The following is a 13900-nucleotide window of genomic DNA, read 5'->3' as shown; positions in this document are numbered from 1 at the left end:
TTCTGATGCATTATGTAGCAACCAGTTTTACTCCGTTTGCTGTCAATTTTCCACATCCACAGAGAATAGGAGCACTTAGGAAACCCCTCTCCTTAACATGCAAATACGCTTCATGCTCAAGACAGAGGATCAGACACCAAAAGCACATCACACGCTGCACGCACATTATGCATTCTGACTGCTCTCCCTTTTTCTTTTAGATGCATTTTAGATTTAATTTTTCTCCTTTTACACTATCTTGATCACAGCACGCTGATAACCACAACATTAAGACCACTAAAATTAAGTATCATTAATTAATACACTGTTAAGCTGAGAAACTTTGGGTCCAGCCATTCATGTGAATCTTACTTTGACACGTACCGCCTACCTAAACCTGTTCTTGATTGTTAACTTATTGTTCCAGAGCAACAGGTGTGCTGTTGCCATCACACCTGTAGTATGGGACCAACACACCTCGACAGCAGTGGTTTTCCTCTGGCTGAACAATGCGGCCAGCCCCCCCACAAAAAACAGGAACACAACAAAAATGCTGCAAAAGCGGTCACTGTGGTATCTGTGACATGATGTGCAGGATCATGATAACAGTGAGAAAGGGCACACAGCCAACTCTTCACATAAAATGCTCATATAGATAAATCAGAGTCCTTTGTAGTAAATGCACACATACTTACTTAGTGCCTTTTAAAAATTTTTACTCTCACACAGCACTTTATTCTATGCCTGGCATACATCCATCCATCCATCCATGGAGTTCAGTTCCTTGGCCAAAGCACAGATTGCAATGAGGACTGGAGCCTCCTGGAATTGAACTGTAGATCTTCTGATCAGTAGATGACCTGCTTTGCCTCCTGAGCTGGCACTTTAACGTTTAGGTTTAATATTGAGAAGGGCTGAATTTTGACCTAACCCACCATCTTGTCCTAAATAAGATGCACATAAAGGACAAGAGGTGGTTGTAGCTCAGGAGGTAGAGCAGATCATCTACAAATCGGAAGGTTTGTGGTTTGATCCCTGGCTGCTCCTGCCTGCATGCCAAATATCCTTGGGCAAGATCCGAACCCTAAGCTGCTCCGTGATGCATCCATCACAATGTGAATGTTACACAGAAAACACATAAGCATTGAAAAAGAACTGTTTGTATAAATGAGGGAGGAAGTGTAAAGTGTTTTGAGAACTCGGTTGACATAGAAATGCCCTATTTAAAAACCAGTCCATTTGCCAAACTGACCGAAATTTCCTTTTTTTTAAAAAAACAAAACAAAACAGGAAGTGAAACTCTTGCCATTTACATTTACTATCCTGGGCCAAGATAGGCAGCATTAGCCTAGCATGTTATATGGCAGGACAAACCAGAGCGCCTGTAGAAAACCTGCAGAAGCACAGGAAGAAAAAAAAAACTCCACACATAAGTGTTTGTCCTGGTTTGAACCCAGGATCCTGTTGCTGTTAGGCAAGCACTGTGGCTAACCTCTGAGCCGCAGTGCAGTAAAAGCCGTTTTTGCTTAACCTAAACAAGCAGCAAGCTGTGCAAAACACAAAGCTCCCAAATATGATTTGAACTGCGGTCTCTTGGCAGACAAACCAGTGCCTTCTTCTTCCACTGCCTCCCCCTCCAGCATTCTGATCTGGACTGTTTAAAGGAAGGCCGTTATCTCTCTGGATCCAATACTGCTGTGGCTGTTGTGTTCAGGCACCAGTGCTAAAGGGCACCTTGTTCGTATCACTGTGGCCCCACTGCACCTGACTGAATGGCAGCATTTGATGCCCTGGGATGAGAATGCACTGGATGCTCCCAGAGGACCCGTGTGTCCATGCCCTGATGGGTCTGAGCTGTTTTAGCCGCACGAGGGAGGCTTGCACAATATTACACAAGTTCTTTTAATGTTGTAGCTGATCAGTGTATGTTTAGTTTAATGTGCTGTAGCTTCTACGTTTCGGTTTTTATTTTGATTCGAGTTTTAAAAGAGAACTGTTGGCTTTTGATCCTTCGTATTAAAAGACCATTTTGCCTTGAAGTCACATTGAAGCAGATTAATGACTCAAGCAAGTCACTGAGAGCCTGTTGGGTTGCAAGCACCCACTCACTGCTAAAACACAGAAGCCAAAAACCAGAAAAAGGTGAGGCATTTGAGTGATGCATTTAATATTTGATACGATGGATGCTCAGACACTCGCTTCTCATATTCTCATTTATAGTGTCAACGACACAACAAACTCTTTCAATTCACTGTAAGATATGAAATTAAGCAATGATTGTCTGACACTTAGAGGCACAAAACAAACAGTACCACGAACAAATGACTCATGAATCGATCCCGATTCTACAAAAAAAGAAAAGAAAGGGAAAAAAACTGGTGGCAGAAACACTTGTCACACAATAGCCTCTTCAGTTTCCATGTCAACAGGCTGATACCAAAGCAGCTCCAGCAACTTTAGAACAAACGATGCATAACAAGACTTACGGCCCTCCGTAACTCACGGCTTTCTGCTCCCTCAACGGGAAAAAACACCTCACTTAGGAAAAGCCTTTAGATATCCTGATGACTCAACTCCGGCGACCTTTATGTAATGACACTCGTGTGTGCAGCAGAAGGAGATGGATCGTGCTTCTTGCTGCAGCCCTGGAACACAATTATGCTACTTGACCTCCAAGGAGTAAGTCAACATGGGTCCTTTTATTATAAGTGACTCTCCAGTGAGAAAATCCCTGAGCTTTCACAAACATACACAAATGATCAAGTTCTGAGCACGCTTCTTATTAATGGATTCAGTGTAAGTGTATGATATGAGTTAAGAGGCTAACGATACTACATTTCAATCACTATATTTCAGCCAATCATGGAAGCCTATTTCATTTCCACACTAGTAAAGGTCTGTTCAGTATTTAATGTGAGTCTAAAAAACTCTTCACTTCAAAACACTGCTAGGTTTCAGATTTAGGGTATATACATATAAATAGAGTAAATGTGGCATAAGTTGTTTTTTACGATCTTAGGCACAGACATATGGGCAAAAGAAATAAAGGAAAATGACAAAAAATGTGCACAGTTACTTTTAATGTTGAAGGAACTACTCATGTCATACACAACTACAAATCCCAGATTCCACAGCGACTTCACAACTTCCCTTCTTCTTCTCAAATGTAATGCTTTGAATTTTTACTGTAGTATTTATATGGTTATTAACAGTGTTGTATGTTAATAGTTATTTAAATAAATTCTTTTGTACTGTGCATGTATAATTAATCACACCTCGAATGTCTTAACATTAGTGGGTCGAAACATTTTCACAGGTCGTTTAAATTAAGGGTTGTACAGGTAGGTAGAGTAGTTCTTTACATGAACAAATGCATTCCTGTTAAAAAAGGTTAATATCATGTAGACTGATGGTTTCTATCCGGTTGTTCAGTCTGACGTCACTAGCCGTGTCTGGACCTAAACTCCGCTGCAGGTCCATATATCAAACGATCACTATGGCATTACTGAGAGTTGAAAAACTGTCTAAAGTCTTTCATCTTTAATAAAATGATCAGCGTTCTGCTCTACCAGGTGTAACAATTGAGTTTAACATCCAGGCATCCATGAAAACGGAATTTATGACATTTAATGGAGTTAGAAGTTAGCAGGGAGTTAGCTCGCTAGCTTCTATCTAAATACACTATAGCATGTCCTGACTGCGGGGTTTTGGAAACAAATTAAAACGTACAGCTCTGTTATCACTTCCAGCATAAATGAAGACAGAAAACTAAACAGCAGTGACGTTTGTAGGGTTACTGAAGTTGGGCTAGCTGGTATATAATGATGTGCTACGTGACCGCTAGCGACACAGCTATGTTAGCATAATATAAACAAGCTAACTTTTTTTCCACTCAATAAAAGTTAACGTGAGTGTTCTCAGTGGTCAGGAACAAATGTAATCGCATGGCAGGATGCTGTAAAAGGACCAAACTTCAGCCAGAGAACAACTGAGATAATAATACGAGGTTAGTCATTCATATACTGTAGTTACATCCTAAGGTTTTAAAAACTGAGCTTAAATAAATGATTAGCAGTAATAAAAGCCGAGGGAGGTCAACAGTGATCACTGACTGTTTTAGGAGCTTTTTGAGATCAAATAGAAGAAAATACAAAACATTAAACATGTTAACAACACAAAAGCCATATTAAACGCAGACTACTTTAGACCCGGAAGTAGGATTCGTCACGTCATCACTTAGCGACCGGATAGGAGCACATGCCATCGTTTAACAATGTCTTGGGTCGCAGTAAGTCTGCTTTAGATGGTTAAAACATTATGGCTCATCATCAAACTCTCTATGGAGAATATGAGTGGGATTTTTACGTCCAGAATGCCCCTGTTGAGACATTAATAATAATTTGAAATATGCATATTATCTCATTTACTTTAATGAAAAAAAAAAATCCTATAAATCACCAGAAAAAACAAAAAACCTTTCACCCTTTGAACACCGAGCAACAACCGCCTGCCATCTTTCTAAAGGCTACGATTGACAACAACTGATTGGAGCTGATGGTATTGTGAGACGCTCTTACAAGCCCACAGTAAGTGATGTTTATTATCTGTACTCATGTTGGCTTTCTATAAATCAAAGCGCATCACATCATGCTGTAATCTTTTTTGCCCGTTGTCCTGTTTTTAAAGTGAACCACTTAGGAGTTCCAACAGGGCTTTAATGGCTGCGATGGGGGCATTCAAGGAGAGTGTATGCGTGTGTGCGCCGGAGAGGGTTATGAGAAACAAAACAAGGATCTCATACACTGCACGCTATGAGCTGTCTCTTTGAATTTTGCCTTTAATTATGGATTTAAATTTTTAAAATTTTACAATTAGGCAGCGCAAGTCTAAAAAAAAAAAAAACTACATATAGGGCTGTGCCGTATAACATCGTCCACGACATTGTGATATTGCTGTTATAGCAACGCCACACGTTCTTAGTGCGCATAATAATGAGACAAACCCGGGCATGCACCTAAAAAAGGCGAGCTACTTTAGCAACCTCCAACAAAGCACGATGCTTTGCAAAATAAACAAGAACACTGTTCCTGCCGAAGGTGGAAACAACAAACTCGTTTTCCACTCGAGGCTGAAAACATCGTCAACTATAACCGGGCTACAAAGGAGTAGATACTAGCAGCTGGTGATGTGCAACCCAAAAGTAAACAAATGACTCAAACCAAGCATCGCCGGCTGCTAGTTGCACTCCATATGGCAGGAAGAGCAAACGGTGGATGGAAATTACTGATGTGGTTACATGGTGGAAAATCAGTGCTTTAAGCAGCTGGTTAAAAAGTTAAGGTTAACTTAATATACTAAAGTTTTAAGCAGTTATTCTATATTTTTACTTAAAAATTCCAGGCAAAAGCTAGCTGGGACACTTTTGTGCTTACATTTGACTTTTGCCATGTCACTGGATATACTGCTGTGCCACTACTATCACACTATACTGCTGATGCTGCTTCTGCTGGCACCTTGTTTCAGTAGATTCACACTTTGATTTAGAAGGTGTGCCATCAGTGACAGCAGCTCACTGGAAAAAAAGGAAAATCCCCCTATTTACTTACACTGACTGCAAGCATCACTGAAATGTAGCTTGCTATTTTTTCTATGTCATGAGAAATATCATTGCACATCATCTTGAAATATTTTAATATCATTTTAAGGCTGTATTGCCCACAATAAATGGTGTAAAATAATATTTTAAAAAACCATAAGGCACTCTAGTATTTACACGAGTTGACCTTATCAGCAAGTGTGCAACAAAGTGCATTTTTTTACTATGTCAGCTTGCTCTCAGGTCCCACTTAATGAAAGGTTGATTAAACCAAAACCTTGTGTAGCTCCTTTCGGAGTTCTTTAATTATAGTGTGAATAGTTTTATTCTGCTTTTCCAGTCATTTCCCCCCCGTCTGCTAATATAAAATATGTGCAAGACTTTCTGCGCTAAAACCTGAGTACAATTTTTTTATAAGCCACAGTGCATTAAAATGAATAACGACACGGAACATACTCAGGCTTAACCAGGCGAACCACTGTAAACCCACTTAGATCTGGAGCGGACAACTCCGCCCGGACGTTTTTGAAACCATCTCATAGCTCGGTCTTACGGCCCTTATTGGCGGATGAGTCGGTGAACCGTGAAATGCAATCCATGAGGGAGAAATTTAATTTTCAGATAACAAGAGGACAGAGGGAGCCTCACATTGAGTTTCTGTCTGTGGATATCAAATCAAGTTACTTCATTTGAATAAGACAAGCGTGCACAGTGGAAGGACAGGAGCTCATTGAAGAGCATCATCGTTTCCCCTGGCTAAAGCATCGCCACGCTGACCACAACAAAGAACGTGGCCTTTCAGCGGAGGGAATTAATGCCAGAGTATTACGGTCACTTTTCTTTCGTGCTGTTGCGAAAATCAAACTAAAACACGTTGCCAGTTTAGATGAGCTTTGCTCACACCGCCTTATGCACAGCAGCAATGCCAGTAGGCTGCATAAAGCCACCCACACACACATACACACACAGTTTGAAAATATTAACATTTGTATTACGACTCTTTGAGGGAACATTAAACATAAGTCTTGAAAATCCCTGTTAGCAACAGTTTATGTTTTTTTCTAACATCCCCCGTGTCCATATAACCCATTCACAGAGAACACTGAGTCTTAATATACAGTGAAGGATGTTTAAACCCTGTTTATCTTTATTTTACACAGGAAACCTTTTTCTCCACTATCTGACTTTAAGACAACAGTAGACATGCCGAGTACAAATCTCTGTGACTAAATCTGTTTACTTTGAAAGGTCAAGGATTTAACAGATGAATCCAAAGAGGTCAAAGGCCATCGAGTGACTAAAGGCGGAAATCCATTTTTGCCTTCTTTGCTTTTCTCATTACTTTTGTTGTTGTTTTTTAAATAAATGTATCCCATAGCTGAGAATTAAAGGCTCTTTCCACGACATACTGCATTTACAAAGTATTTCATCTTTTAAAACCTCCTTAATGTGATACACTGCTATATTGTATTACACTGTTATATTCTTATACAGTTATAATGCTTTTTTAAGGACTCCTTAGCCCAAAAAAGGAGGATTTGATGATTTTAAGTAATCCTTTTTTTGGCGGTGACTATTTTCAATGTGCAAACCTATAGAATACAGTGTCAATGTGAATATACAATATACGCTATTTCATTTTTATAGTATTAAAAAAGCTGAAAATGCTGCAATGCTAACATTTATTCATTTTAAAGTCCTTCTTTCCAAGTGTTACATAAGTAACACCATTAAAACTAGTATCTTGCAGTACGAAGTTTCAAAAGTAAAAGGGTGCATTCATAATATCATATTGTTTAGTGCTGTGTTTTACTACTAATCTCCCAACATCTAAGCTGCATTTACCTGCTGCTGGGATTCAACACATTTATCTACTTTTAGGCAGTTTGTCCTGCAGGAACACGTCACACAATAGAAGCTGTTAGTATTACTGTGTAGAAAAACCTTAATTTGCACACAAATCGCCAACCAAATAAATGTAGGAAAGGAAAAAGCTCAATATTTAAATGTAAAGTACTAAAACTGAATTATTCAAGTACTTCATCAAGTACTTTGGTTGATGCAGTGAAGAAATATCAAGAAAAAGAAAACATAAAGCAAAAGTGAGTAAAAATATAGTCATTTTTTTCCTTTTAAATCCTTTTAAATATCTTGAGACTCCCTTTTGACCCTGAGATTAGTCGGCAGATGATCAAATGCCAGTGCAGCTCTACTGTGTGAATCTTACGCATTTTAAAGTAAATGGAGCATAGTTCACACATCAGACCTACTTGCCATTGATTTGACTCTCTCCCTGCCGATGGCACATTAAGAGACTGTAGTTTCATCTACATCTGAAGTCCGATAGATACAGGATTAGGAGGAGGAGGAGGAGGCGGCTCTGCCTGGCTGTCTCACAGGCTCATTCAGAAGAAGGACATGGTGTAGCGCTGTCATCATGAGGGAAACAGCCCCGAGGCTGGAGCTCTCGGGGACCTAAGCTGCTGTGCTTCAGATAGTGCATATAACCAAGTCCACTTTCCTGGAGCAAATCAGCAGTTCCACAGTCTTACACCACCAAACAAACGCTAACCATCCTCCACCACCACCAACACCAACACCTCGCTTCTCCTACACGCAGGTTCGGGCTCCAGCAGTTACACAAACACCCACATCCACTACTGTTTCGCGAATATATTGGGTAGGAAAAAACGATTAACGTTATAGTCACACTGTTCAACAAAATAAAGAAAATACATACAAATGACTCGCCTCTTGAAGATCGTAGTTGGCCACGGTGGTGGTGGTGGACAGTGTTAATCTGACAGCATGCCGTAGCAGGAGTGCAGGCTGCGATATGAGAAGTAGGAAATAAAAGGAGAGATCCTCAGCGGGGAAACGAGTGGAAAACACCCGACCATCCTCACTCAATCGGGCTTTTTCGGAGCTGCTAGTTAATATCAGTATCATTAGGAGGCTCGTATTACAGCCGAGTTGTTAGAAGCAGCCTAACCACCGACCCTGTCATCTCCAACTGTGACTGAAACACAGCAGCGATTCACCATTACCTCGCGTGTCCCGTTGGAAATAATCACCCACTCAATTTGAAAAAAATTAAATAAAATAATAACAATAAAAATCTCCCGTCCGTGATGTTTGTTTCTTTTCCCGATGATCAGTTTCTACTCGGTAGAGCTGCGGACCCGGGGAGCGATCCGTGGACCAAACAGCCCACAGTAGCTGGAGACATGGTGAACAAATCGGTGAGCGGTGACCTACTTCCGAAGTGGCAAGCTGGAGATAATATTCATGCGCTGCCTGCATTCGCATTCGCCGTTGCACCGGGACATCCCCGTGTAAAATCACGGTCACGTTACTGTAATATTCCTACAGGGACTAAACGGTGTCATCGTGACAGTTTTTTCCACACTTCCTCGTGGTTTTTCTTTGCTTTTTAATTCTTTAAATCTTCTGTGCATATGCGCCAAAGACAAGTGCAATTTCCCCATTTCCCAAACGTCGGTCTGTTTTATGATGCATTTGTACCAAATGAAACCAGCTCTATTTTATGTCCCAAAAATAAATAAATAGAGTTATTGATAAGTAAGTTTTCCCCTCTGCCTCATTGGCTGCAAAGCAAGAGTGAATGTACTGAAACCTGACTGACTTTCAGCCATTAGATGGTCAACTTGAAGCCGCACATCCACAAAAAGCGCAAGTTAAACATAATAAAAGCAAGTGGGCATGAATAAAAGATGTGGAATATTAAAATATTCTAGCCATAAAGACCATATCATCACCCAATTCAACTACAAACTAAATCCTTTGTGTAGTTTACTATATAAAGGATTTCAAGTTTCAAACGACTATTTGAATAATTGTTTTAAAACCAGCTGAAAATACAAGTATACGTCCATCTAAATGTTTCATCTTAATGTTCCCACAGCTTCTATACAGGCACATAATGCCAATAGGTACTATTCATTGAATTTTTAACAAGCCTTTGTTCAAATACAGAAGAATGCTTATTACAATAGCTTTAACAACTCATTGCGTATAAAACAAAATAAAACTACAGTAACTAAAACTTTCTTGGGTGCAAAAGGCATAGGAATATTCTAACATGCAGCCCTGCTATAGGTTGGATTGTGTTCTGGTTTTCTTTTAATAATAAAATAGGGATACATTCAGTTCAACTGATTGTTAATGCAAATATCGAATCAGCCAATCACATGGCAGCAACTCACCGTGTTTAGTCATACAGATTTGTTTGAGATGACCTGAAGATGACAAACTTCTAGCCAAGCTTTAGAATGGGGAATAAAAGTGATTTAAGTCAGTCTGAGTGTGGAATGGTTGTTGGTTGTCTGGTTTAAGTATTTCACAAAACTGTTCATCTCCTGGGATTTTCTCACGTAACCATCTCTAGAGTTTAGAGAGAACTTCAGGAAAAGAGAATACATTCAGTGAGTAGCAGTTCTCTGGGTGAAAATGCTGTGTTGATGCCAGAGGACAGAGGAGAGTCAGACTGCTTCAACTGGTAGGAAAGTAACAGCGTGCACTATTAAAATAAATGTCTAGGGTTCGTCCACGTTGCTTTATGTTCAGCCTATTTATATCCATCATTCAGGCCCAGCTGTAATTTGTTATAGTTTGTATAGATTAAGAATTTGTAACTTGTATTTTTCTTACTTTTCATCTACTCTTCGTATTTATGGTCTCCATTTATATCTGCTTATTAAAAAATGTCAAAGAACTTTGTTTGTGTAAACAAACTTAACCAAATGAAGATGAATCTGATTCTAACTCAAATCATTTATAATACAACCAAAGTGTGCAGACAAACATCTCTGAACGCATCACGTGTCCAGCCTTGAAGCAAGTGGGCTACAGCAGCAGAAGACCACACCAGGTGCCACTCCTGTCAGCTAAGAACAGGAAATGTCAAAATTAGACAGCAGAAGACCGGAAATATGTTTCCTGTCTCATGAGTCTTGATTTCTCTTTCATTAAAATGTTAAGGTCGAATTAGAAGTAAACAACATAAAAGCATGGCTTCATCCTGCCTTGTTTCAAAACTTAGGCCGATGCTGGTGGTGTAATGATGTAGGGGACATTTTCCTGTTACACTTTGGGCCCCTCAGTACCAACTGACCATCAGTTGGTACTAACACCACAGCGAGCAGTATCGTTGATGGCCATGCCCATCCCTTTATGACCACAGTGTACCCATCGTCTGTTTGCCACTTCCAGCAGGATGACACACCATGTCACAAATGTGAATATATGAATATAACAATGAGTTCACTGTATTCAAGCGGCCTTCAAAACCAGCAGATCTCCGTCTAATAGAGCACCTTTGAGATGTGGGGGAAACAGGAAATTCGCGTCCTGGATATGTAGCCGACAAATCTACAGCAACAATATGGACCCAAATCTCTCAGGAATGTTTCCAGCACCTTGTTCAATCTGTACCACAAAGAATTAAAGCAGTTCAAAATGCAAAACCCAGCAAGAGCAAGATGTGCCTAATAAAGTGGCTGTGACTTTATACGAAGCACAGTTTATCTGTAAAGAAGCACAAAGATGAATTGCATTAAATGCATTCATGTTAAACTGTATTCATTTAAGTAAAAGCTACAAAATATCACAACTTCCATCCATGTGTTGACAAAATAAGTCATCTGAACAGATCTCGTTAGAGAAGAAGAGACATTTTAATCAACATTGATAACATTTACATAGAGCCCCAGGAAAAACACTAAATAATACGATATATTATGTAATGACGAATATGCAATGAGCTATAAATCCATCATGTTAATGCCTAATGTTAGTAATGTTTTTCTCATGAATAACATCAAAAAAAAATAGAAGCATGTATCCCTCTTAATTAGGCTAATTTACTGTATCCTCTGCTCTTAATGAGACATTCAATCTAAACATGACTGATCATTTGCTGCTCATCATTTATTACCTCTTAACACAGATAAGATCGGCCCGTTGCGATACACACAAATTACGGACTATCACTGACGGCTGCTGGACTCACTCAGTGGGCGTTCAAGTTAAAGAAAAGCTTAACGGACGGTTCAATTTTGTTTTTCCACAACAGCCTGATTGGAAAGCCACCATGTTGTCAAGTTACTGACAAGTCAGAATCAAGCTTAACTGGGATAAATGCTGTCCTCGCTGATATCAGCTTTACAGTGTGTAATTAACAGCTGCAAAGGACCTGAGTGTGTTGAGCTAATGAGGCGTGAGCACCGGGGGGAGCTGAGGGAGAATGGACTGCTGAGAGGTGACCTGCGCTGCAATAAACACGCTGCAACACACTGCGGAGAGGTGCAGGGCAACAACTTAGAGGGCTAAATGCTTCCTACATGCAGGATGCACTCACTTACCCGCTCAGTGCTGATCTATAGACATACAGCAAACATCTCAATCATTTCAGGAGAAACAAAACAAAACAAACCCACCAAAACATTTTACCAGAAGAGACGTTTGTAATGTGAAAGAGGAAGTACGTCCTTTTCCACTACTAGGCTTTTATATATTAGGAGATAATTTAAAAAAAAATCATTTGGTCCTTAGCAGGATCTGAAATGATGTAAACTCAACCTCAGATGAACCACAACATGACATACTACACCGTGTCATTACTTATTTAGCAAAATGAAGAAGAAGCAGTGTGTGGAAACTAAGTACACCCTTCCTGCTTTTGTAGGAATTATTGGATAAGTAGCATCCAGACTCTTAATCAAATGCACTTATTTAACTGATTATCAGCAAGTGAACAACTCTATGAAAGCAGATGTTCTGGCAGTTTGCAGGTCTGGTGCTTTCAGCAACAGAAAGTCAGTCAGCTTCACTAAGATTGGAAAGGCTAATGTCTTTCCTCGTTAAGACGTTAATCGATTGATGATCTAAAGTTAATCTGGGAATGGATGTAAAACCATTTACAAACAATTTGAAGTGAAACAAAAGATTATTCACAAGTAGAAAACATTAAAGGCATTTGCCAGTAAGCGGAAGATTGCACAGCACGTTTGATGAAAACCTAACGCAGCATATCAGCACGAACACCTCATAAAACTATGGTGGTGGTGGAGTGGTGATGGTTTAGGCTCGTTTTGCAGTCGCAGGACTTGGTTATCTCGCAGTCTTTGAATTGACCTTGAATGGTTCCGTATACCAAAGTATTTACAGAGTCAAATGTGAGGCCAACAGCTATTCTCTTGTAGACCGGCTCCTTTAAATAATCAAGATGTTGCAATGGCCCAATGAAAGTCCAAACTTCAGCCCAACTGAAATGCTTTGACAGGATCTTAATAGAGCTGCGTATGAATCAGTTCAATTGTACTTATATAATGCCAAATGACAACAAAGATATACCAATGCCAACAAACCTCAATGAACTGAAGCAACTCTTTAAAGAAGAGTTTGGAATTCAAACTGGGTTTTTTTTTTCATGCCAAATGTTTATTTTTACCCTCAGCAGACACAAAGTACTTACAGAGCACTCATTCACTGGAGATGAGTTTTTAGTCAGTTCTAAAAAAAAACTGGCCTGAAACAAACAAAAAAATCATTTATTTGTTCTTTTCTGGTCTCCAACAAGTCCTCAGAGGAGTCATTTTCTAGCAGATAAATACTAGAAACTAAGAATAATGTCCCAGTGCAGTTAGGCTGCACACAGTCATTTGAGCCACTTGTTGTTGTTACAACAAAAATATTAATTATGGCTGCTTTAAAGAGCTAGTTAATGACTGGAATAATTGTTATGAGATTTTCAATCATGTCCCACTAACTGTGAGCAAACACCTTCAGTCCTACAGCCATATTTTTATATAACCAGTGTGAAGCAACCCAAATGTGAATTTTTATTTTTTTTTAAATCCCCAAACTAAAACATCACTACACCAGGAGACTAAATATTTGTGACAGGCATCAATATGTTCAGGGAGTGAAGCCCTGATGAGACATCATGCAGCGAAGGTACTGCAGGTGGGCTGAGAGGTCATTTCTCATAAACACACACAACACACTAAAACATTCAGTTAGAAAACTCTTAACTGAATATTTAATCATAATTAAAAGTTTTAAGTTATAAATTCTATATGATCAAATACTTTGGGAATTTAAAAATAAAATCACTTGAGTTGGTTGTGACTAAAGGTTTGGGTGGGCTGTGGAAGATTTTCACATTTCAAGCTTTGCTGTGGCGGACTGGCAAGGCAAGGCCAGCGCAGTTAGGAAGCCACACTTAGATGTGAATGCACTGCCTAACAACAGTGACACAGGCACAAATAATACAGTGGGGCAAAAAAGTATTTAGTCAGCCAC

The 13900-nt window shown here is 39.5% G+C and overlaps 1 protein-coding gene across 1 annotated transcript in view; it reads right to left on the bottom strand.

Annotated features, from left to right (window-relative positions):
* bahd1 (bromo adjacent homology domain containing 1) overlaps positions 1 to 13900 on the bottom strand; it is a 34115-nt gene that overhangs the window by 13516 nt on the left and 6699 nt on the right. The gene's annotated exons all lie outside the window — the stretch shown is intronic.

The sequence above is a fragment of the Pundamilia nyererei genome, unplaced genomic scaffold (assembly GCF_000239375.1).
Source record: "Pundamilia nyererei isolate P.nyererei 1_Seehausen unplaced genomic scaffold, PunNye1.0 scaffold00010, whole genome shotgun sequence".
Lineage (NCBI taxonomy): Eukaryota > Metazoa > Chordata > Actinopteri > Cichliformes > Cichlidae > Pundamilia > Pundamilia nyererei.
The sequence above is the reverse complement of the archived record's forward strand: the minus strand, read 5'-3'. Positions and strand labels throughout refer to the sequence as shown.